The sequence below is a fragment of the Mytilus galloprovincialis genome, chromosome 4 (genome assembly GCF_965363235.1).
Source record: "Mytilus galloprovincialis chromosome 4, xbMytGall1.hap1.1, whole genome shotgun sequence".
NCBI lineage: Eukaryota > Metazoa > Mollusca > Bivalvia > Mytilida > Mytilidae > Mytilus > Mytilus galloprovincialis.
Window position 1 is genome coordinate 34,024,442 of NC_134841.1, and position 27,004 is coordinate 34,051,445.

Below are 27,004 nucleotides of genomic sequence, written 5' to 3' on the forward strand. Positions count from 1 at the left end.
GTATTCTGACCTCGAGTTGTTTCTCTTTTGTTTCTTTTTTGAGTCACTGTCCTATTATAAACTTTGACCTTTTCAAAAAGCTGAGGATTGTCTACCCAAGGAATAGATTCCTTAACTTTGTAATGTATTTAGCCTCTTAAATGTTTTCTTTCGAGCGTCACTGGTGCTTTTTTTGTAGACTTAACTCGTGTCTGGCGTTGTTTTTTATATCTAAATACCTTTTTATATAAATTGGTTATTTTGAAAGTGTGTACAGGTACATGTATTCATAAACTTCTGAATTGAGAAATTCTTTAGCAAAACTAAGTTTCTCTGTATAATGTTTGAATTGATTTAAGTAAAATCAGGAAATCCTTAAAATTTGAGATGTTTTATGAGACCAAAATAAGTCTCTTCATATAAGAGGTCCAAATCAATTGCATGCCACAGGTTTAACCGCACACAACATCTACCATGAGTAAAGACAGCTTCAAATACGAGTTGAGAATATAAAGGTATTCATTTAGGAAACAAAATATAAAGATATGATAGATTTAATAAATGCATCCAGAATTCCAGATTATAAAGCAAACTGAGTGCATAAATTTATTTTGCGATAGGTTTGTGCAATTTGCATAAGTCATCCGGTTAGTAGAAATTAGGATTTCCCAATGGGTTATAATCGGAAAAAATATGTACATTCCCAAGTAATATATAAGATAGTCGAGCTTTTAAATAACTATTCAAATAGAAGCTGTAAATATATACGTTCAACTGGCTTCTTCTATTCACAGTCAAGTATTTCAATTCAAAAGCAAACACAAATTCAGCAACAATCTTTTGGTGACCCGGCAGTCAGCGGTCTTAGGGTCATGTATTGCTTTTCTTTTTTTAAAGAAAGCAACTTGTTTTAAATAAGGAAAGGATTCAACATGACACCTGGCGGAATATTAGTTTAAAGGTATAAAAGACCCGGATGTTATTGAGTCGAAGTTACTAGTAAAAAAATAAGACCATCAAAGCAACTAGATTATCTAATTTCACATACAGGTATAATGATGTTCTCTTCTTTCTAAACCTGGCCAAACTTTTCCATTGTGATCCATTTTAATTGATATCTCATCACGAACTAGAGCTTAAAAAAGCAACAGACACATGCAGCTCCTCGTCTAATCTTATCTACCTCGAATTTGACTGCAAGGTTCATCTCAGTACAAGACTCTATGATAAAATTGTGAAAGGAAATGGGGAATGTGTCAAAGCGACAACAACCCGACCATCGATGCAGACAACAGCCGAAGGCCACCAATGAGTCTTCAATGTAGCGAGAATTCCCGCACCCGTAGGTGTCCTTCAGCTGGCCCCTAAAAATATGTATACTAGTACAGTGATAATGGACGTCATACTAAACTCCGAATTATTCTCAAGAAACTAAAATTAAAAATCATACAAGACTAACAAAGGCCAGAGGCTCCTGACTTGGGACAGGCGCAAAATTGCGGCGGGGTTAAACATGTTTATGAGATCTCAACCCTCCCCCTATACCTCTAGCCACTGTAGAAAAGTAAACGCATAACAATACGCACATTAAAATTCAGTTCAAGAGAAGTCCGAGTCCGATGTCAAAAGATGTAACAAAAGAAAATAAATAAAATGACAATTTTACATAAATAACAACAGACTTCTAGCAGTTAACTGACATGCCAGCTCCAGACCTCAATTAAACTGATTGAAAGATTACGTCTTCATCATATGAAAATCAGACACAATACCTCCCGTTAGAGGTTTAGTATCATACTATCATAAAATATATGAGAAGAACATAACCCGTGTCATGCCAATAACTGTTTTTTTTTAAATAAATGTGTTTAGTTCTGATACAAAGATCCTATAAGTGAATCAATATTAAAGCCAAAATATGCAATCTTTAATTACCTGACAACAGGATCGTAACTATATCCCTTCATAATAAGTCTGTTTAAATGTTTTGTAAACTTTTGAGGTGAATACTAACATTTTTGTGCTTTGTAAAGAATATTACCATAAAAGATTGGATGTGAAATACCTGAACGTATAAGATGTCTGCATGTTGAGTTATATTTACGAATTATTTCCTTATACCGGTGATAAAATTTAGTAAATGTTTTGACCAGTTTGTGATATCGAAAACCCTGGTGTAATAGTTTTTCAGTAATACATAAATTTCTCTCGCTAAAATCTAATACGTTGTTACATACACGAGCGAATCGTACAAGTTGAGATATATAAACACCATAAGAAGGTGACAAGGGAACGTCACCATCTAAAAATGGATAATTAACAATAGGAAATGAAAAATCATCTATTTTATCATAAATTTTTGTATTAAGCTTCTCGTTAATGATATAGATATCAAGATCGAGGAAAGGGCAGTGGTCATTGTTAGTATTAGCTTTATTTAAAGTAAGTTCAACAGGATAAATTTCTTTAGTATACATACTGAAGTCGTCATTATTGAGAGCCAATATATCATCCAAATATCTAAAAGTATTGTTAAATTTTTGTATCAAATGTTGTTTCGACGGGTCTTTGCTAATTTTAGTCATATATTGAGTTTGTTTTGATGTTTTTGTCGTTTGTTTTGTCTATCTTTGATGTAATTTTTTAAATTACACAATTTTGGCTGCTGAATCCATATTATTGTCACCTAAACCAATTATTTCTGTTTGTGTTGCTCACACAATTTTGTCAGTATGAACAACTGCAAAGTGAGAGGTTTATCTAGATATAAAAGCAGGTTTTACCCACTATTTTCTTCCAATAATGAATGTACCAAGTCAGAAGTATGACAGTTGTGTTCCATTCTTTCCGTTGGCATAACTTTCGGAACGTTCGGGTATAGATTCTCTTCAAACGCGTAATATTTTATTTGGCTTTGAAACTGTTTTGATCTGAGCGCCATTGATGAATCGTATGTAGAAGAAACAAATGTCTGATGTTCCAAAATATAAGCTTAGTACCTTTCATGGTTGTTTTATTTTAACAAATCACATAAACAAGTAGCGCAAATCAATGAACAGTTTTACATTTTCGCACATTTGGGGATTAAATTTGTTTACTTCTCCGCGCATCGTTTGATTATATTTATTTTACAGAAAACACATGTATATAATTCAGATTATATTGTACTCTCACACGTTTTCCAAATTTTAACGCATAGTAATCGCTAAACTATGATTGTAAAGTTCGACAAACGTAACGATTACGTGCAAAATGTAATGGTAATGCGCGCAAATGTATAAATGCACCGTCTATTCCATACTTTGTATTCTGACTTGGTACATTTATTTATTTAACTATCAAATACTGACTGTATGAACCTGTAATCAAGTGTTAATTGTTGTAACAAGACCTAATGTATTTTGTTTGTTGGCACAGGTTGATTTTTTTAAATGTTGGCATAGGTTGAAGTTAATTCGATGACGTAATGTTTTCTGAAAATTGCGAAAATTCTATTTCACTTTCTGTTCTGAATAAAGTAACCCATGCATATATATCAATAAATAATTTTACAATAGATATGCATCGATTTCACTTAAAACGTAAAAGACTTTAGACGGGACAGATATTGTACATCCTAGGAAGGACATTAATTGCTACAGTTTTCGCCAGACTAGATTGCTCGGTGCCTTTGGTAGGACTAATTGGTAAGATTATCATTAGTATAGTAAAGTAAAGAAATAGTTTTGTTATTATAATTGGTTAAAATATATAATACTTAATACAATGAGTAAACAAACTGTAACATTCTGTTTTGAATAATATGTTATAAAATGTTATACAAAATGCTTAAGAAATGACTGTAATATTTTTTCTGTCTATGAAGAAATAACATTAAATATTTGGTGCACACTGAATAACGCGCGTAGCGGGTTATTTAACAGTGTGCACCACATATTTTTTTATGTTATTTCGAATTGGCTTGAATCTGAATTTGAAAATAAGTGAGTGTAATATCCTTACCTTAACCTTATTCTCTCCGCGCCAGAAGTCGCACAAGGCCTCAATTTTGGGTTTATTCTGCGTTTCTGGTTTCTGTAACGAGCTCTTTTTTTTAAGAGCTGGGTTGTAAGCCCATCGTCCAACCTCTGCTCCGGTGGTCTTATTGCATGAGAGGCTGTAACTGGCAGGAAAGACTTACGCACTCAGCTCTCCTTTTCACAGCAAGTGAGTGTTTGTCATATAATTAAATCATTTTACAACAGTTCTACATGTTTCGATTTAGTGAATATGTTATTCAGCACTTTTTTTTTTACACCATTCATACAAAAATAAATGTATTTCGACTCAGTAGAAACTTATCGCTTTGCCGACAACATAAGTTTTGTTTTGATTGTTGATAATGTCTTTCAATTAGTTTTTTTTTGTACTCAATACTTGAAAATTCCAAAAATATATCCAAACTAAAGGTTTGGGACAACTTCGGAGTTTCTGTTTTTGTTATTTTTTAATAATAGATAAGTCACAGCATTATAATAATAAACAAGAACGCACGCCAGAACAACGGAACCCAGGGCTAATTTCAGCATGTTCAGAGTTTAAGTTAAAATAATGACCTTTTCATGAGTTATGCAATACTTAACCTTTCGGAAACATTTTGCAAAATCTGTGCCATTGGACTTCTACATGCTTAGAAATCAATGGACCACAACTGCCACCAAAAGGCTCGTGATCACGTCCGTTGATTTAAGAATTAAGTTCCACATGCGACTTCGACTTCGGTCGTGATACTCCAATACAATATGTTGATCAGCAATACTAAGTGATAAGGCAGCATGCAATAGTCAATTGGCAATTGCCTCTTATCTTATCATAAGACAACAACAAATTCATAAACCATCGGTCATGTAAATTTTCTTACCCTGAAACATGACCAAATCTGAAATTTTGAAATTGAAACATTTCTTTTCATGACAAAAGATAGACATTACTACATACACAGCACAGACATTTAAAAATTAAAACGAACAAAAAACAACACTAAAAATTAAAACAAGAGCAACACGAACCACATTGATACAACACTAGGGGTTGTTTCATATCCTCCGGATGGGTAAGCAAATACTGCTTTACATCTATCACCCTTCGTGGTATTTATGTTAGTACAAACCCCTTGATAAAGTCTTATTCAACAGGACACATCCGAGGAAAATGTTAATGTCATTTTCAGAAAATTGTTTGAATCAGAGTGATTTCGTACATAGAAGATTCCCCCTTATCCCCCCCCCCCCCCCACGGTCATGGTCTGTCACTATTGGTTAGCGTCATTGGTCATGTAAGATCCCCCCTTACCCCCCGCGAACCCAACCTAAGGCAATACGGATTCACGCCGCCCGTATACTAAATAAAGGCAACAGTAGTATACCGCTGTTCAAAACTCATATATCCATGGACAAAAAACAAAATCGGGGTAACAAACTGAAACCGAGGGAAACGCATTAAATATAAGAGGAGAACAACGACACAACACTAAAATGTAACACACACAGAAACGGACAAAGCATCAGACAAAATCCCACGAGAATAACAAATTTAACACCAAAGCCAAATACATGAATTTGGGATAGACAAGTACCGTGACACGTCTTATCGCAATGTGAAATTACACTAAAAAATAAGAGAAAACAAACGACGCAACGTTAAAATGTAACACACACAGAAACGAACAATAATATAACAATGGCCATATTCCTGACGTGGTTCAGGACATTTTTAAAGGAAAAAATGGTGGGTTGAACCTTGTTTTGTGGCATGCCAAACCTCGCACTTTAATGGCAATGTTAAATATAACATTGAAATGACAACATAATATTACAGGACTACAATACAAATAAATAGGAGAACGTAATTTAGACAAAGAAACACATGATTAATGAATAACAAAAAGCATCAGGTTTAAAATTCAATACGTCAAAAACGCGCCTCGTCCACACAAGACTCACCAGTGACGCCCAGATATAAAAGATCGAAAGCGAAAAATAGTACAAAGTTGAACAGCACTGAAGATCAAAAGTTGAAAAAGGCTGTGTCAAATACGGCTATGTTTTTATCCTTGGGATAAGAACATCCTTATTATTTAGAACAATTAATGCTATTGCAAACAGTAAATTTTATCAAATGAATATAACAGATATACATAATGAAACTGAAGTATTAACTCATTACTAAGTAATAAGTAATTTCTCAATAACTGTGAAGCTTGCCTTTGATTGTTAATTAAACATATGTTAGTGAATTTGAAAGAGGTTTCATGGAACACTTGCATTTGGAAGGCCCAGTAATATAACGTAACAGCTATCCAATACAGTTAAGGAAGGTCAATTTTTTTCATTTTTGGGTATATTCCAAAGGATCAAATGACAGACCTATGATTATCGAAAAAAAAGCAAAGAAATTATGAAAACACATGTAAGCACGAAAATGATAGTATTTGGTTTTATCTTCCGAAGCTGATTTTCTATATGTCCTAGAAGTTAACATCCACATCATTTCCAGTGCTGCTATAAGGTGAAATTCAAGTTGAAAGTTAAATCACAAAAATACTGAACTCAGAGGAAAATCAATTCGGAAAGTCTATAATCACATGGCAAAATCAAATAACAAAACGCATCAAAAACGAATGGACAAGAACTGTCATATTCCTGACTTGGTACAGGCATTTTCAAATGTAGAAAATGATGGATTGAACCTGGTTTTATAGCTAGCTTAACCTCTCATTTGTATGGCAGTCGCATCAAATTCCATTATATTGTCACCGATGCGTGAACAAAACAAACAGACACAATAGGTAAAAAGGTAAAAAAAAATAGGGGTACAGCCGTCAACATTGTGTTATCATCTAAATCACTATAAAAACAACAAATGTAACGAAGAAGCACAAAAAGCATACATCAAATTTAACATCCTCATTTTGTTTATATTATACGATTTAATTTATCTATGTAAAATGCACCCATAAAGGATGGAGGGTTTTAAGTACTGGTGTAAAATTGCGCGTTTGAAATTCGCACAGGTAGACATGAAATAATTTTGTCGTTCAACGTATGACAGGATACATAAATACAGTCACGTAAAATAGATATAACAAAAACAGACTTAACAGTTAAAGTAATAATAATAAATAAAATAATAGTGTGGTTCAAAGTATGATGAGATACATAAGTACAGAGTCACGTCAAATGTGTATCAATTCTGATATTATATTATAAAGGAATGTTCCATGACAATAAGCAATTAAAGTTGTATGCAGATCTTAAAATAAAATTAATGTTAAAAGTGTTCGTTATAGGTATTTAAACTGGTAGGATATGATAAGCTACATGCCAACCGTTGTTTCTAAGTTACTTGTCAACCTTTGTTTATAACTCACATGTCAAATAGTGTGTTAAAGGATTTTAATGTTAAACAATAAAACAAGTGCATATAGTTCATTCCGAAGAATATTATTACATTACTGATATACTAGTAGATAAGTAGGATCGTAATGCTGTAACATGTCACGGAGCTCTTCTAAGGCACTGGTTTTAAGAACTCGTGTTCTTATATACATACTAGTATTTATTTTGTACAACTTTCACTATATATATATTTCTATTTAGAAATGATTACAGTTAAAACACAGCTGCATCATACATTAAATTTAACGGTCAATCAGACAGTCTGCTAAAATTCATCGGAGTTTAGTATGACGTCCATTATCACTGAACTAGTACACATATACTTGTTTAGGGGCCAGCTGAAGGACGCCTGCGGGTTCGGGAGATTCTCGTTACATTGAAGACCCATTGGTAGCCTTCGTCTGTTGTCTGCTCTATGGCCGGGTTGCTTTCTCTTTGACACATTCCCCATTTCCATTCTCCATTTTATTGTAATAACATTTCAACTAATAAGTTGTTAATCTCTTTGTTTCAATGCCAAATCATTAATATTGCAATTAATAAACCTTATAATCAGTAATCCTTCCATATGAAATAAAACTAGATCACACGTCGACAAGTCAGCAACTTAACGACATTATAGGTTACACTTCTGTAAATATAGACAATACAATTTCCCATAGGAACTCCCTTTGTGGCTGAAACTGCCACTTTCACTATGAAGTTTCGTAAAAAATTATATCATAGAAGACAAGTGTATATGCACTACTTTTTTTTTATCCAAAGGGCTGTGTCGCATATTTCGAGTTTAAACTTATAATAAAATTCTGTACTACTCTTACTTTAACTGAGGGTCTTCCTCGGGTTTCAATTTCTACCGCTACCATGTGTTTTTATACTGGTAACGTTCCCATATTATGTCTCTTTGAGATCATGATTATTTTTTGAATAAGTTAACGCAATGCCAATGCACGAAACTTTTTATTGAGAGAAACCTACAACTAACCCATTGACAAAATTATACAAAATGTGTATAACAGGTGTACACATCAAGTTTATCGAAATTTTACAATGTTTAATCACAATAACTTAATTATCATTTTAGGTATTCAAATAGAAATATATATTGACAATGGCTTCAAATAGACCAGAGAAAATACAACCTGTAGATTTTATAGAGGGATTATACAAGAAAAATATTAAGAGTGAAGAGCTATTAGAGATATTTGTAAAGAACATGCACATGTTTCAAAGTTCAATTTATGACAAGAAACTGTCTGACGATTCTTTATCGTCGCTTGTTCATTTAATTGCAAGGGTTTGTGATTGTACAAAACAGAAAAGAAATCGAGAAATCTGTCAGCTGTTGAAAAGGCTGTCTGAATCACCGCTGTTTAAGAACCGAAGTATTACACTTCTTTTAGGGAAAACGCGCAATTACTCACGTGCACGTGATCATAGTGTTCAATGTTTATTATCCGATTACCGGGTACTTAACAATACTTCAGGAAATTTACCTCAGGATACCTCGTTTGTCTACAACGCCTCAAGTAAGGAGACTTGGGGAACATTTGAAAGAGCAAATAAGCGAATGTGATGATTTAGAAGACAAAGGGATGATGATAGACATTGTGATGGAAACGATGAAAGGAATTGGGCATATTGCTGGAGAAAGATCAAGAGCAAATCAAGACGCCGAAGATAAATTTGTGCCTCCAGATGATTTCCGAACTGTGTCAGTCATTCCTGAACAAAACGACATTCTAAACATTCTAAAGTTTCTCAGACGTAACAAAGTTTTCGGAAAGTATTTGAATTTAGATCATTATTTAGATGTACAGTTTAGATTGTACAGGGAAGACTGTGTATCACCTCTTCGAGATGCTCTCTTGGAATTCAAACAGAAAGATAAAGAAAATTGGAAAGAAAATATCAGATTAGAACATGGTCTACTCTACAAGAACGTAAAAGTAATGAAACAAATCATTTCTATAGACTCTGGTGAAGTATTTGAAATAAAACTGGACCCAGAACATCGTAAACGTATCAACTGGGGAAATGGAAAGAGACTTATTTATGGTACTTTATTGCTTGTTTCGTTTGATCGTTTTAATTCAATTTTCTTTGCTATTGTAGCTGAAAGTGAAACGAAAATTTTACAAAAGAAAGGTAGCTTTACTGTACAGGTATTTAGATATGGAAACAAACAAAAACTACCTAGAAATACAGATGGTATAATAATAGAATCAAATTCATCGTACTTTGAAGCATACAGACATGTATTAAAAGCTTTGCAGCAAATAAGAGAAGAAACGTCCCCTTTCACTAAATATCTTGTTCACTGTGAGAACGAGGTCCGTTTCCTATCGTACATTTCAAAACATCATGTATATGATCTCAGACCTGTTATCAAAAATTGCCGGATAGATCTAGACAACACTAATCGTAGAACTCTTAGAAATACTTTTCCGAAACAGACACCAATAAATATTGCAACTTTGTCTGAAGAAGACTGGCCGTCCACTGAGATGTTTGGAATGGACGAATCTCAGCGGAAAGCGTTTATTGCCGCACTTACAAAGGAATTTGTTCTCATACAAGGGCCACCAGGGACTGGTAAAACATACCTTGCATTGCAAATTGCCAAAACATTACTTCATAATACTAACAGGCTAAATATGAATTCCAAGGGTAAGGACGAGAAATATACACGAAACGCTCGGAGGATTGCAACAAAGCCGTATATGTTAGTCGTATGTTATACAAACCACGCGTTGGATCAATTCGTTCAGGGGATTATTGATTTTATGCCGGAAACTGCATTAGGTTCTAGCTACCCCGAAATTGTTCGATTTGGAAGTCGAAGTAAAAATCCCAAATTTGAAGAGCTTTCGATAAAAAACCTACGGAGTAGAGTTCGCTTGAAATCCCAATTTCCTCGAGATGAAGTACTTAAAGAAGCATCAAAAGCTAAAAGAAAAATAAAGGAGATTCGGGAAACTATCGAGGCATTAAAGAGCAAAAATATTGTATTGTGGTTCGATGAAATAAAATGTGTTCTTACAAAAAAATTTGCGAGTCAATTTGGAGAAAAGTTTGTTTGGTTGCAGTGGCTGAATGTGTCAGAGCAGTCCTGGTATGAAGAAGTGAACAAGCACTATCAAAACCAACAAAATGACGAAGCAATAAAAAATCTACTCGGTGGTTTTGCAGCTAAGCTTGAAGCGGTCGAATTTGTTTCATTGATTTCGGAGAAAGAAACTGCATATAGCGTGCGGTACTTGGAGGTTGATGATGTTGACTTTTCGCTCAATACTAATACTATCGGTCTCGATCTGGACATGCAATACGAAAATGAGCTGCATAAAACAAATAAACTTGAAAAAAAGTGTAAATTAATTTTGCGTTTGGAAAAAGAGAAAGCGGCAAGGGAACTGCATTATGGTAAAGCCATGTCAGAAGGCCAAGTTAAAACAATTAAAAGTATCTGGACACTTTCCAAAAAAGATCGTTGGAAAGTGTATAGGTATTGGTTAATGCAGTATGTAAAGATACTTCACGAACAACTCCGCAAGAGTGAAAAAGAATTCCATGATATATTTGATGACTACAGATATAACAGTATAGAAAAAGACGAAATTATCATGCAACAAGCAACAGTTTTAGCTATGACTACAACATCTGCAGCACGATATAGAGAATCCTTAAGCAAAGTTGGTCCTTTAATCACCATAATTGAAGAAGCAGCAGAAGTACCAGAGGCTCACATAGTAACAGCGATCAGCCCAAGATGTAAACATTTAATTTTGATCGGGGACCATAAGCAATTGCAACCAAAACCTGCCGTGCATGAACTTGCCATTAAATTCAATTTGTCCGTTTCCTTGTTTGAACGAATGGTTACGAACAACTTGAGCTACTATTGCCTTCAAAGACAACATCGAATGAGACCAGAGATTTCTGAACTGGTTCGCCACATATATCACACTCTAAATGACAACGAGAATGTAAATGAATATCCACCGGTAAATGGGATACGAAAGAGTGTGTTCTTTATCACACATAACAAAATTGAAGCTTTTAAGGATGAGGGGAGAAGTTTTTCAAACGAATATGAGGCTGAATATCTCAAAGAGCTTTACCTTTATCTGCTCAAGCAAAGATATGAACCCTCTGATATAACGATACTTACGGCTTATGCTGGGCAGATGTCCTGCTTAGAAGGAAAATTGCCAAGCTCAAAGTTCAAAGGAGTTAAAATTTGCGTGCTTGACAATTATCAAGGTGAAGAAAATGAAATCATTCTTTTATCATTAGTGCGTAGCAATACGACAGGTGATATCGGATTCCTAAATCGAGAAAATAGAATTTGCGTTGCTTTGTCTAGAGCAAAGCAAGGACTTTTCATAATAGGTAACAGTAATACATTAACAAAGAAATCTCAGCACTGGCAGACTGTTATTGGAAAACTACAAATTCAAGAGAATGTCAACGACATAAACGAAACATCCCCTGAATACCGAGCGATTGGAAAGGCGTTGCCATTGTACTGTCAAAATCACCCAAAGAAAAAAGGAATTCTCGCCGAGTCGCCTAGTGACTTCAAAAAAGTAAAAGATGGAGGTTGTGATCTGCCATGTGAATTTCGATTACTATGTGGACATGAGTGTCGATACGATTGCCATCCGTTTGACAAGGAACATAAAACATATAAATGCAAGAAACAATGTACACTGACTTGTGTAGAAGGACATAAATGTTTTAAGAGATGTCATTATGATGACGACTGTCGTTGCCGTGTAGAAATGAGACGCAAACTAAAATGCCATCATACAATTGTTCTTCAATGCCATGTTCACTATTCTAAATATCCATGCCATATTAAAGTAATTAAAACATTATTATGTGGACATACCTTTTTAATGGAATGTCACGTGGACCCAAATACTGTTTCATGCAAAGTCTCTGTTGACAGAGAACTGGAGTGTGGACACACAGCACAGTTAAATTGTCATGTTGATCCAAACCAACACGAGTGTGCTATAGTCCTAACAGAAACAAGATCAAAGTGTGGTCATAAATTTGAACGCAGGTGTCATGATGCCAATCATGAAATTTTGAATAAGTGTAAAGTCTTGACAAATGAAAAACGAACATCGTGTGGCCATTTGATTGAACGGCATTGTTTCGACACCACATATGAAATGCTTATAGACTGCAGCATTACCGTTACAATGAACAGGTCATCATGTGGTCACGAATATCAAAGGCAGTGTCATGACCGAATGTATGAGATGAGTCATAAATGCAATGATATTGTAACAGAACAATGGTCATCTTGTAAACATTACTACAAAAGACGTTGTTTTGACTCTGACTTTGTCATGAGGCACACTTGTCAAATTAAAATTTTTGACAAAAGAAACGATTGTGGTCATGAGTTTGTAAGAACATGTTCAGATACGAATTATCAACATGACCACAAATGCTGCGTCTACGTTGAGAAAAATGTCCCACAGTGTGGCCATAAAGTAAAGCTTCCATGCCATCAAGATGTTTCTACGGTTAAATGTAGACAAATTGTTACAAAAGTTCTAGATTGCAATCATTTCAATACATACGAATGTTTCAAAATAGATTCAATCAAATGTAATGTAAAATGCAATAAAATATGCATGAATGGCCACGTATGTACAAAAACATGTCATTTCTCTACTCCCTGTGACTGCCAAGAGCTTATACAAACAATTTTAGAGGTCTGTAAACATCAACAAAGTATCCCATGCTCAATCGATTCTAAAGTATATCCTTGTAAAACAATGGTGAAGAAAGTGCTGAATAAATGCCACCATTTACAGAACATGGAGTGCCATATAGATCCACAAAGAGTGAGATGTAAATTTGAAGTCCTGAAGTCTTTACCTAAATGTGGACATGAGGAAATGGTTTTATGTTCAGAAAATCTTTTAGGCGTAAAATGTACCAAAGAAGTTGAAATAAAGTTAGATAAATGCGGACATTCAGTTGGAATTAAATGCTGGCAGAAAAAATATATGCCTTTAAAAGAAGTAAAATGTTTTGAGCCTACATTACACACGCGCTCTGATTGTGGACATATTACTACTATTCCATGTTGGAAAATACCAAGTCATAACTTTACTCCTTGTCAGAAACTATTAGAGACGACACTTTCATGTGGTCATGTCATTAAAAGCGTTTGCAGTGTGGAAGAAGAAAAAATATGTGATAACAAATGTGATAAACCATTGTCATGTGGACATCCATGCCCAGGACTATGTCATGAATGTGATCATAACCAAGATTGCTCACGCCAGTGTGAAAGGGAACTTGTGTGTGGCCATGACTGTCCAAGTGAAGTTTGTATGATGTGCACTCAGTGTCAAAATTCTTGCTCATTTGCATGTTCACATTCGAAATGTCCTTCTCCATGCATTGATTCATGTACACCCTGCAAAGAAAACTGTTCCTGGGTATGTCAACATCATAAATGTACAAAGTTATGCTTTGAAGAATGCAATCGCCAAAGATGTTGTAATGACTGTGATAAAACTTTGTCTTGTGGTCATCAATGTCCTGGTTACTGTGGTGAACCATGTCCACTGGAGTGTGCTAATTGTAAACCGGAAGTGTACGTATTAAAATATATTTGTATAGATGAAAAAATTGTAACAGTAGTACAATGTGGTCACTCTTTTGGCAGTATTTATCTTGATGAGTGTATGGATGAAATGAAAAACCACTTAGTGTCAAGATGCCCATGCTGCAGGGCAATTATTAGTTTTCATCCAAGATATGAACGAATTTTGAAGAGGCAGAAAATTGCACTAGAAGATACGAAATTGAAAATTCGTAAAGTACGAGTTAATTCACAAACTATATACCCTGCGTGTGATGCTGGAATACTAACATCATTTGAACAGTATACAACAAGTATTGCAACATATCTTCACATTGTTCAGCATACGTGGCGTAAGCATGAATTTGATCAAGAATTCCATGACACCGAAAAATTGGCGCAATCCATTCTAGAAGATATTGAAACAACTCAAGCAACTTCATTTAAAACTTGCAAACAATTGTCAAAGAAAATATTCAGTTTGTATATCCAATGGATATTGTGCCTTTTCACGACAAAGCCAAAATTAATGGATACATTTTATACTTTCGATTGGTTTCGTGCACTGAAAGATTCTACAATTAATATTTCAAACAACTTTCACATCGAAAAGGTGGAGTCGATAGAACTTTATTTAGAAGATAATAATAGAACATCAATAGACATCAATGGTCATCGAACAATAAAAGGCCACGATATGGTTGTAATTGTACGCCGGTTGGAGAAACATTTAAATCTGGAACAGATTACTGAAATATTAAGACCTTTTATTGATGACATGGAGGACGATAGATTCTTGGCAAATACAAGAAGGTATCCCCAGTTACATAATGTGGTTGGCATACATAGCAGTGATTGGACAATATGTCCGAATGGTAAGAATTCTAATAGTAAATAAACGTGTAAATGATAAACACATACATACAAAAGTAACCTAGTAAAAACAAACGATAATAATAAAAAGGTGTTCCATACTTTACCATAATTATGTTAAGATCAGAATCTTCACACATCTTCGTATTCTGAAAATAAATTTAGATGAGACACACAAATCATCGCCATCTATTTCAAATTCTTTAAAGGACCTGTTTCATGGTGGTCTGCTTAGACTAGGCCTTTCTTTAAAAAAAAAAGGTTCGATGTGCATCAAGTACGATAGACTCGTTGATCATTGATCGATTATATTAGTTAATTGCTGGTGATTATATGCATTTTTCGTGCGATGTCATGCATTCCTGACGGACCAAATTGTGTTCGCTTAAATTGATATGTTGCCATAATTCATATTCAATTAACAGATTACATTTAAATAATTTAAAGTGAAATACCACAGAACTGAAGAAAACAAATAGCATTTTCTGATCAAAGCGCTTTTGTATTTTCTATACTGATTTTAAACGGAAACTTTCAAATGATAATTTTTAGTATTGCCAACATTATATGTTAGTAATGTTATGTACCGGAAATACTTTTATGTACATTTCTTTACCTTATCCACATCACCATCTATGTTATGATTTTATACCGTTATATGTTGGTTTATATGTATGCTGGATGTTTTTTCTATGTTTATAACTACATTTATGTTCCTCTAAGTTATTGTCTTTACGCAAATATTTGAATAAATAAATCCTAGAAGCTGTATTATAAATTAATGCTGTAAGTAAAATATATCTATTATTTATTTTTTTTATTTTTGCTTTTTCCAAAATTCCAAATTTCTGTGACTTTTATTTATTTATTCTTTATTTTTCTAATCTATTCAGATTTATGGATCATTCTATATCGATAATGTATTAGTTGGATATAATATATTCATTTCTTAATTTGGCGTATAAATATTCGCATACGCTTAAATCAGTAATTCGGTTTTCACACATATATATCTAGATTTCGCGCCTTTTCTCTTGTCGAGAACAAATTACTGATCAGTTCGACACGTATACTGACCTTGGTAATATTAGTGAACCTGAACCGGAATCGCCTATACGAATTCAACGCAGTGAAGAACGTGAAGGGTCTACTCGATTTTCACCTGAGGATGCCTTATCGCTGTTTACCCAGAGCCTTGATTTGACATTGAGAAAGCACAAAGAAGAGCTATTTAAGGAGATTGACACGAGAATTGGTGCTAAAGAAGCTGAAAGTGTACCGCCGGTTAAACAGACTCCCAAATTCAGGTACGACGGTAATGAAAAACAATTTAGTTTTAACGGAGAACGTTTATCAGAACTTGAAAAGACCCTCAAACTCATAGAGAAAGATTCTCCGGCTTTAGCCATTCAGTATTTAGAAAAGAGCATAAAGGCCCTAAAGGAACGAAATAAGCTTCTTCGCATAGCCGATAAGTACGGGTGGGACGTAGTGGACGAATATATAGACGACCCTATTACAGAGGGGACCGACGACGCAACAAAGCTAAGACAAGCCGATTTTCGGGCTAAAGCTAAGAGACGCGACAAAGTAAGGACCCGTCCTACTCCTTATATTCCAGAACCAGAGAGTTCCCAAGTTCCTCAAGATGAGCCTTTTCGAAAAACTTCATCAGCATCTACAAGAGAAGTACCTAGAAACTACAAATACCCGGCTGCTCAAGGATCACAAACCCGCACAGGACCTCGTACCGGTATCTACAACCAGAATGAGTACTTTACCAGTTCACAACCAACAGACAGGTGTTATTACTGCAATGGCGAGGGTCACTGCGCCTATCACTGCCCAAAGAGACGTAGGTTCCAACCAGCCGAGACCAGTGGTTCTTCAGGAGCAAAGTGATGAAACAGTTAAGTACAATTTATCTCCTTTTTTAAGTCACGATCAAGATTTTGAATTTGAGTGCTCTTCAGCCAGCTCGTTTAGAGTAGATAATTTACGGAGAAATTTAGATTTTTGGAGAAATACTTTAAATGCTAATAATTTTGTTCTTAATGTTGTCGAATTTGGATACCTGATACCTTTTTACAAATTGCCTCCGTCAGCTTTTTTAAAGAACAACAGTTCAGCTATAAAACACACACCTTTTGTTGCAACCAGCCGAGACCAGTGGTTCTTCAGGAGCAAAGTGATGAAACAGTTAAGTACAATTTATCTCCTTTTTTAAGTCACGATCAAGATTTTGAATTTGAGTGTGAAATCATCCACATAACAAGAAAACATAAACCTATCATCTATAACTACACATTACATAATCATATTCTAAAATCAACAAACAAAGCAAAATATCTTGGCGTTTCCATCACAAAAGACCTGACATGGAACTCTCATATAAATGACATCACAAACAAAGCAAACGCATCACTGAGATTTATTAAAAGAAATGTAAAAACAAACAGCATAAAAACAAAAGAACTGGCTTACAAAACATACGTAAGACCAAAAATAGAATACTGTAGTGTCATCTGGGACCCGTGGCAGAAACAACAAATAAATAAAATTGAAATGGTACAGAGAAGAGCTGCCAGGTATACACTCAACCAATACAGCTATCAAAGCAGTGTAACAGCCATGCTTGAACATCTAAGATGGCCAACATTACAACAAAGAAGAAATCTTGCATCCGTCACCATGCTATATAAAATCCAACACCAATTAGTCTCCATCCCAGTAAATACATACCTAATACCATCTAAGGAACATAAATTTATACAGCCATTCTCTCCCACAAACTATCATTTATATTCATTTTTTCCTAGAACAATAAGGTTGTGGAATTCCCTACCATACCAAGTAGCCTGTAGCCCAGACTTAGAAGCGTTTAAGTCTGGTGCAAAACCACATATGTACTGCTAAACCAAACCATGTTTTTATCTATATACAAAAAAAATTAAAAAATAAATGTTTTTTGAAATTAATGTAAATATGTTTAGTTAATTTGTTTCCCTAGTATGTGCCTTCTTGTAATCTTCAACATATTGAAGTTAAGAAGTATTATGTAGATGTAGATGTCGTCAATTATAGATTTATTGTCAACAGGTGTGATTCGTGAGGTGAAAGATCACATTCCTTTTATCGTTAATCCGTTATCGGTGTCAGTTAACGACTCAGGTAAAAAGAGATTGATTTTGGACTTGAGGCACGTTAATAAGTTTAATGAAAAAAGAAAGTTTAAATACGAAGGTGTAGCTGAGGCTTTGCAATTTGTATCAAATCCAGGATTTCTGATAAAATTTGATTTAAAGTGTGGTTATCATCATATTAATATACACGAAGAGCATCAAGAGTTTTTAGGTTTTTGTTGGGTTTTCCCAACCGGCACTCGGTATTTCGTTTTTAGGTGTTTACCGTTTGGTTTATCTACAGCTGGTCACGTGTTTTCTTAAGTGTTGAGGCCACTAGTTAAGCACTGGAGATCACAAGGTTATCGTATGATCATATATTTAGATGATGGTTGGGGGATTGAGTCCTCTTTTGAGGATTGTGTGAAGCTTTCTAAGGTCGTAAAGCATGATTTATTGTCAGCAGGTTTTTTCCTGAATCATGAAAAAAGTATTTGGGACCCCACAAAAGTTTTAACTTGGCTTGGGTTCCGATGGCATTTAGACACTTTTAATTTAGAGATACCTGAAGATAAGATTGAGCGTTTCAAAGCTACTATAGACGATATTTTTAGCAATATCAATAATATAACCGCTAGACAATTAGCACGAGTTACTGGCAAGATTATTTCTTTTATTCCCAGTTTTGGTAACATTTGCAGAATAATGTCCAGGAATATGCTCATTCTTATCGCCGCTAGCGATTATTGGGATTTTCATATTCGGTTAACCGACGAAGCAATCTTTGAATTAAACTTTTGGAAGAATAATTGCACATCACTCCCCAGGAAATCTCTCTTACCAGTTTCATTTCTGCCAGATAGAATTGTCTTTACTGACGCAAGCGGTTTCGCTTGTGCGGGGTTTGCGGTTCAAACGTCAAATAAAGTTGTACATAAAATGTGGACTCCCGACGAGGCGAAGAAAAGCTCTACATTCCGAGAACTGTTAGCAGTATTCATAACCTTATTTTCCTTATTGCCCGACTTTCAAAATCGTTTGGTAAAAATTTATACAGACAATCAAAATGTAGTTAAAATTGTGCAGGCTGGGAGCATGAGAACAGAATTACAAGAAATCGCTTTGAAAATTTTTAATCTATGTATTCGCAATTGCATATCACTTGAAGTAGAATGGGTCCCCCGGGAGCTTAACACTACTGCAGATTTTTACAGTAAACTGTTTGACTTTAATGACTGGTATGTGAATGATGTGTATTTCAAGTACTTTAATTCTTTATGGGGTCCGTTCGATTGCGATGTTTTTGCCGACTATAACAATCACAAATTACCCATTTTCTTTTCGGCGTATTTGTGTCCAGATACAAGTGGTGTTGATGCTTTCGGGTTTTCGTGGAATACTTATAACTGTTGGTTAGTTCCTCCCGTTCACCTTGTAGGTAGAGCATTAAATCATATGTTAATTTGTAAAGGAAAGGGTACTATCGTTGTTCCGAAATGGACTTCGTCATGTTTTTGGCCTTTATTGTTGTCATCATCGAGCAACCAATACAAATCTTTTGTAAAGGATTTTGTAGAGTATGTTAAACCATCTGGATTTTTTTGTCAAGGTTCGGATAAAAACAGCATTTTTATTCATTCTCCATTAACTTTCAACGTTCTCGTATTAAAGATTGATTGTAGTTAATCTGTAAGTATATCACTCAATATCCATTTATATATTTATTTATTTTTTATTAGTTTTATTTGTATTTTTTGTCTGTGTTATACTAGTAGTTTGAGACCAATCCCGTTTTGGCATAGTAGTTATATAAAATTATTTTGCGACACGCACTTAAGCTTGTTGAGCATATTTAGAATTGGAGTTGCATTTAATACGCATTATATCAGATATGGAATCGTTTATACTGTCGTTTGCACTTACTAAAGTCCCGTTTGGGCATAACCTTGGTTTATTTAATATATTCTATTTTGTTTCAGAGATAAGTCCCGATTGGGCCCTCTCATATGCATATGTGAGTCCCGTCTTGGGCATTATATTGATTTATTATTTGTTCTTAATGAAGAGATAAGTCCCGTTTGGGCCCTCTAACACATTAACACAAGTCCCGTTTGGGCATTGTATTGTTTTACTTTTGAAGAGATAAGTCCCGATTGGGCATTTAGCACGCATACACTGAAGTCTCGTTTGAGCATTATTCTGTTTTATTTTGTTCGTTTCGATTCGACAGAGATAAGTCCCGCTTGGGCCTCTAGCACGCATGACTTATTTCCCCTTCGGGCGTCTAGGTATTTTATCATGTATTGTTGAATTTTATAAAGGACATAATCCCGTTTTGGTACTCGCAAAATGCCATTTAGTTTTAATGTTGTTCTATTTTATCTTAACATATTTAGTTCTTTAGTATACTTTTAAATCAAAATTGAGAGAATTTGAAATAATTCTTTTACATATAGTGCTTCGCTATATGAATTTTTAAATCAAATTAATTTCATTTAAATTTATTTTTCAGTTTAGATTCAAACATTCACATTGGGAATCCTTAAAGCATTTTTCTAATCCTGATCTGAAAGCTCTAACAGTTTCTTTATGTTCAGTAGTAACTGCTTCAAAAAGCGAAAATACTTTGAAGAAATATAAAGGATATTTCAAAAGATTCAAATACTGGTGCTTAAAGTACAATCTACCGTTTTTGCCTACCACTGTTTGTACAGTTGCTATATATCTTAACTATTTGATTCAATCTGGAGTTTCCACTGCCGTTTTAAACGCAGCGTATTATTCAATTAAGTGGGAACATGATCTGAATTTATATGACAGTATTTTAAATGACAAATTACTAGACATGGTATTAGAAGGTGGTATAAGATTGTTATCTAAACCTTTGAAAAGGAAAGAACCCATTACCCCTACGATTTTGAAGAGTATTATTGCAAAATTCGACAAAAATGACAATTTGCCAGGATTGCGAATCTGTGCTATGATGTTGATAGGGTTTTCCGGATTTTTAAGATACGATGAGTTGGCACACATCCGATCTTCTGATTTAACGTTCAACGATTCTCATCTACAAATAAACATTCAAAAAAGTAAGACCGATAGATATCGACAGGGTAACACTATTTTGATTTCTAGAACTGGTACAGACCTTTGTCCAGTTTCTATGCTTCAGAAATATTTTCGCGTTTCTAGTTTGTCAGTTGGGAGTGACGATTACATTTTCAGAGCTCTATCATACTTCAAATCTATTGATAAGCATAAACTAGCTTGCAAGAATAGGCCTCTATCTTACACTCGAACTAGGGAATTATTTTAAATGCGATTTCTGAAATAGGCCTGAATAGTTCTTTATTTGGTTTACATAGTTTAAGGAGCGGTGGTGCTACAGCAGCTGCTAGTAATTCTGTTCCCGACAGGCTTTTGAGTATAGCGAAGAAGAACATAAATTCATTTCTTAATTTGACGTATAAATATTCGCATACGCTTAAATCAGTAATTCGGTTTTCACACATATATATCTAGATTTCGCGCCTTTTCTCTTGTCGAGAAAAAATTACTGATCAGTTCGACACGGATATTTTGCATTCACGATATGTAATTGCAGTTATATCTTTTTCTGATTGAACATTTTTATATTTGTAGAATTCCTTCCATTGTTCGGAGACCCAGAGACCACGATTTACATGATTTACATGACCAGAGTTGTCACAATTTATTTCTATTATTTATTAAACTGATCAGTACAATTTCTCATCCCAAATTGCTTTTGTTTTATTTACGTATTATTAAGACAATTTTTATGTTCGTATGAGTATAGCGAAGAAGAACATAAAATTTATAAATGTATATATCACAGTTAAATAAACTAATAAGTGCTATTTACCAAATTGATTATATGCTACTAACAGTTAACGAGGCTGGGATAAGATACCGGTATTTGATGTATCCACTAACAAATGTCAAACTATTAATAAAAGAAGGACGAAGGATACCAAAGGGACAGTCAAACTCATAAATCGACAATAAACTGACAACGCCATGGCTAAAAATGAAAAGGACAAACAGGCAAACAATAGTACACATAACACAACATAGAAAACTAAAGAATAAACAACAAGAACTCCACCAAAAACCAGGGATGATATCAGGTGCTCCGGAAGGGTAAGCAGATCCTGCTCCACATGTGGCACCCGTCGCTTATGAGATAACAAATCCGGTAAATAGTCTTATTCGGTAGGTCACATTTATGAAAGGGAAGGGGGATGTAGTTACGACGTATGGAACATATCCGATATCATTTGTGAAACGGTTATTCCGTAACGGTCAACCAACTCGTGATGGCGTCCGTAAAATTTACGAAGAGATGATTTCAACTCCACCATTTGAAACTCTTGATTTAATAGCTTTTTTTGTGAGCAACAACCCTCTATCAAGAAAATTATAATAGGAAATGCAAACATGGGAATATCGTATCAATCGGGAGATATATACACAGTATGCAGGTGCTGCTGGAATGTTGCTACTTAGAAATGGAAACTTCACAATAGGAAAGCTGAACTCATCTCTTTTGTCGTAAAGTTTTGTTTTCAATCGATCCTCATTGTCAATTTCTAGATGTAAGTCAAGATATGAGGCCGACTTAACTGTATCTGTTGTATCCTTTTTCTCTAGTTCAAGGGATAGATGCATTCGACATAGTCACCTAATTTTGGATTATTTAGTGAAAGAACATCATCTATATAGCGGAAAGTAGAGTTAAAGGATATTGCTAACTTCATATCTTTCTTCCCAAGAAGTTCCTGTATGGAGGCAGCCTCATAATAATAAAGAAACAATTCGTTTCCATTGGAATGCCGATATTCTGTTGAAAAAACACGTCCTCCGAACGTAACAAATATTTTGTCAATCAAGAAATCAAGCATCTTGATAATGTCAGTTTCAGAGAATTTTTTCAATAAAGTATCATTACTTCTGAAACAAAAATTAAAAAAATGAAATTATATGTTAGTAAAGTTCAATAACCAAAAGAGACCATTAAAGTTACCGAAAGCTGTCGACGAAAAAAAGTTTATCCTTTTTGGAAAATGGAAAATTTGGAAATTTTTGGTATAACGGAATTTGATGCGACTGCCATAAAGGTGAGAGGTTTAGTGCTATAAAACCAGGTTCAATCCACCATTTTCTACATTTAAAAATGCCTGTACCAAGTCACAAGACAATAACAATCAAAACCATGGAGTAAACAAAGACTCAAAAAAACAAAGGACATTCACATCAACAGTTATAAATAATAAATAAGAAACAACACGAACTCAACTAAAAACCGGAAGTGAAATCAGGTGCTCCGGAAGGGTAAGCATTTCCTGCACTGTATGACAGTTGTTGTCTATTCGTTTGATGTGTTTTGTCAATTGATTTCGCCATTGGATTATGGACTTTCCGTTTTGAATGTTCCTCCGAGTTCAGTTTTTTTTTGTGATTTTACTTTTTGGTACGTATATCTACAAACCATATGTCTTAAACTATATGTATATTAATTTTAGGTCATACTGTATCAACGATCTTGGATTGTTCCTGCAACATTTGTGATGGCACCGAAAATAAAAAAACAAAGTTCCGGTATGATGATAAACAAAATGTAGTCCCGACTGGTCTGACAATGTCACGAAGCGCCCGGCTTGGAAAAGGCCAGGCGTCCAATGTTAGAGATAAAACCTTTCGTAAAGACAAAACAGCAGATTTTAATGAGGATTTGGGGAAAAAATATTCGCGTCCGAGAGCAAGACATCCTGTTAGAAACAAAAGTAATAGTGAAAACTTCCACGGTGGTCGGGGACAAAATCTTAGAGATCGTGGTGCATATGGTAAAAGTACAGAGAAAGCGATGCAGGTGAAATCAACAAATGAGAAAACAAGGAAATCTGACAAAAGTAATCAAATGCATCCACTTCCTTCGTTAAAATCCGACAACGAAAGTTACCATACTGAAGACGGAGAAGATAAACATAACCTAAAGTATATCAAAACGAGGTTTTCAACCAAGGCCTTGGTTACAGGTAGAGACAATAGTAAAAGTGGAAGTAATGGTGCTGGCAGTGGTGTAAGTAAACATGTCCCTGGTCACGAAGAAAACACAGATGGTAATGAAAGTAGCGGAAGTAGAAGACCAGAATTAAGTAGAGGCGGACATCGAGGTCATTATCATTTCAGAGGATATTCAGGTCGTGGACGAGGTCATGGCGGAATCATGGGTAAGGGTCGTGGTAGTATCTTCAAGTAACTATTGAAAACTTGTGGTTTACATATAAATACCATGTTTTATTTGTATAAATTATACTAAATCCATATTTATATGATAACTATTTCTTATTAGTTGAATTATAGTAAAATGTAATTTGTACATCTGTGAATTTGTAAATAATTTGTCGCATTACAAATAGTAAATGTCATTGGCTGGAACAAAATGTTTTGCATACATGTGAAATGTTATTATTCGATATTGAAGAAAAATCTTAAGAAACAATAGTCGCATACTATTGTGTTAGAGATTGTAGAATGGTATTACAAAAACTTTTCTGTTATTTAAAAGGACAGTCTGTATAATATTTCTAAATATTTTTATTTTTGTCAGAGTTAAATTCCCTTTCTCAACTTTGTTTTTCTTTTGGTAGATGCATAAAAGCTTTAAACACGTGAATTTTTTTGTTTAAATTCTTTAAACCAACTTTAATAGGAATTGGTAAAAATTTAATCAAAATGCATACAAAATTTAATATACCTGAGTCATGCACTACCAAACTGCTAAAACTAAACCCATATATTCCACATCTTCATGGCGGATTACAACTTACAACTTTTAAATTCTGTTAGCTCCATGTGTCGCATGGGGCGCGAACAGAAAACTACCACCTGAGTCTTATGCTGCTTGTTGTTGTACTTCTCATCTTGTCCTCCGTCATGTCTTTTCTTTCCTTTTCTACCATTTGTCTCCAAGTTTCCTTTGGTCTTCTCGATTTCTCTTTTCGTGTGATTTCCACGTTAAGGCGATGAGACAATCGTTCCATGAGTCCAACTTCAGGATGTGACCTATCCAACTCCATCTCCTGGTCTGGGTGATGGCCGTTGGTGATGCTGTAAATATTGGCCAAAATAACCGGAAGATTCTACGTCGATGATTAAAGCATTATAAACTTATCTGATTTTTTCTCTTGTATTTAAATGGCAAAATCAAATCATTTTTTATTTTACAAAATGTATCACTATTATATTCGTTCTGATCATTCCCTTTAGTTTCGGGCGAACGACAGAGAAAACATTAAAACTCTCATACGAAACGAAAATGTACTTGTTACGAGATGTGTCACTTCCAGCGTAGGAGACTTGTAAAATCAGGATAGAAGATTAGTCATTATTTTTACCAATATATTGTGTCATATCAATGTTCCTTTTTACAACAAAACTAATGAAAGAAGGAATATGTAAACATACATACGTGTTCGAAGTAAGTCAGTCAAATACTTTATGAAAATAAAAACACAGTTTGTTACCATTTTTCGTTGTTTGATAAGCCTTTGAAATAAGGCTGTTCATAATAAATGTGATGTACAGTTAGGTTTGTTGGGGGTATAATCAAGGTCGTTGCTTTTATTTTTACTTTTATTGTAGTAGACGTCATTTTTACGTTATTTTTTTTAAATTATTGAGTTCGTTTTTACCCATATTTAGGATGAAGTCTTTATTTATTTGAAGTAAATGTATAAACTAAGAAATCTGAGTTTCATCTTACGGATGTTATAGTCATGCAGATTTAACTTGATGAGTGATTGGTATATCATACTGATATTTCATTATAAATGGACAACTTTGAGAATTTTTATCATTTTTTTGTGAAATGAATATATGTTTTATATAACAAATTATTAGAGATTCAAGCTCAGGATTATTTATTTGTGGAAACTGAGACGTACATCATTAGAACTGAGAGCAGGGGACTCTTAGCAGCTTGTTTGTTGTTATAAGTTTTGATGCTATTTTTATTGTGTATGTTTGATATGTATGTATATATGTTTGTTTATTGTGTTAATATATGTTGGTCACAAACTGTAAAGTTTATACGACAATAAAATATTTGATTTGATTTGATTTGATTTGATTATTTTTGATATTTTATTTTTACGCTATCTTAATTTGTATTTGGTATATTAACATCGAATTCGTGTCTCGTAAGTCAGTTTTTGGCTTGATATATTTGTTGCTTTATTATGTATGTATGGCATAAATGAGTTATAGAATTGCAAAAATAATGTTAGCAATTATGTATGAACTATGAACTGTTGTTTTACATGTATATCTGTTTTTCTTTACTATAATCTAAAATATGAATGAATACAATAGAGTTAAGCAGAATTTCCTTTAAATAATTATCATTTTATGCTAATTTAAAGTGGATGTTTATATTTTTTTGTAAATGTTACATATTTGTATTGTTATTTTTTATTTTTGTTTGTATTTAGTAGCAGTTCGATTGTTTTGATTTTCTACTAATACAATATTTTACCTTATCATATCTTATGTATACAATAGCAGTGATTTACCGTTAACAAAAAAATGAGCCAGCAATTATTTATTTTTTATGTATGTTAAATTATAAATATTTGAACACTCGCCAAGCCTCATCTTCGCTAGCCAAGGGCGATCAAATACAGGAGGTGAGGGGTCGCAACTCTTGGCTAGAAAACATGGGCAAGTCTTGCGTTTTCAATTTGAAAATTTAATTGTTTCTAATGGAGAAGTGTTGCAGCACACTCAACCCAGTGGTAGAAGTATATTTTTTCCATAGTTTTTAGTTGTTTTATGACAGGATTTCCTATTGTTGCTGTTGCTTTTGTTGATTAAAAATATACAATATCAATTTGGTAAATCACTATAGAATGACCTATTGGCATTTATGTTAAGATGTTCGTAACTTGATCAGAGAA

At 34.2% G+C, this 27,004-nt stretch overlaps 1 long non-coding RNA gene across 1 annotated transcript; it reads left to right on the plus strand.

Moving 5' to 3' along the window:
* The first annotated feature begins 3,532 nt into the window (after positions 1 to 3,532).
* LOC143071950 (uncharacterized) lies at positions 3,533 to 26,168 on the plus strand. The gene is made up of 3 exons (XR_012977000.1): positions 3,533 to 3,665; positions 8,500 to 14,906; positions 23,570 to 26,168. It is a non-coding gene; the product is annotated as an uncharacterized LOC143071950 (long non-coding RNA).
* Positions 26,169 to 27,004: the final 836 nt, after the last annotated feature.